This window comes from Pinus tabuliformis, chromosome 1_2 (assembly GCF_031772625.1).
Source record: "Pinus tabuliformis cultivar Carrire ecotype Pingquan chromosome 1_2, CPIR1, whole genome shotgun sequence".
NCBI lineage: Eukaryota > Viridiplantae > Streptophyta > Pinopsida > Pinales > Pinaceae > Pinus > Pinus tabuliformis.
In genome coordinates this window covers 452644051-452644634 of record NC_142298.1, presented here as the reverse complement: position 1 = coordinate 452644634, position 584 = coordinate 452644051, and the positions used below count along the sequence as shown (strand labels likewise).

The 584-nt window shown below is 34.9% G+C and overlaps 1 non-coding gene across 1 annotated transcript; it reads right to left on the bottom strand.

Annotated features, from left to right (window-relative positions):
• Positions 1-206: 206 nt before the first annotated feature.
• Positions 207-279, bottom strand: TRNAF-GAA (transfer RNA phenylalanine (anticodon GAA)). Its single transcript has one exon. It is a non-coding gene; the product is annotated as a tRNA-Phe (tRNA).
• Positions 280-584: the final 305 nt, after the last annotated feature.

The following is a 584-nucleotide window of genomic DNA, read 5'->3' as shown; positions in this document are numbered from 1 at the left end:
TTCAAGGTGTAACTCGTTGTTTGTTTAAGAATGACAATGATCTAGTTTCAGGGTTCAATGTTTTGAGATCTGTACACAGGTATGCTTCAAGGAAGTCATGTATACATGCGGATTTGCTAAAGTAAAGTAGCGTATATATTCTGAAATTTTATTGATCATGGTTTTTAGTTGGTTCAGTGAGTATGGAGACATGGATATTTACATCTTGCCAGGAACCAGATTTGAACTGGTGGCACGAGGATTTTCAGTCCTCTGCTCTACCAACTGAGCTATCCCGGCTCTTCCCTGTGGATCATCCTGGTACAGGGTTTTAACTTGTGTCAACTAAAAAGAAGTAAAAAGGTATTTTTACTAGTTTTTAGAATGATCTTTATTATTTTCGATCTGGAAGTCACTAATATGATAAAAATGGACTGCAATTGAATAATTTCAAAATGATCTAATCTATGTAGATCATATATCACAAAATCAATTGATCATATGATCAGCTTATTAACAGATCAACTCAATTGGCCAAGATGCAGTGTTTGGGTTCAGTATTGGTATTCTGGTTATAGTGATCTAAGGCTTTGGTTATTTGAGAA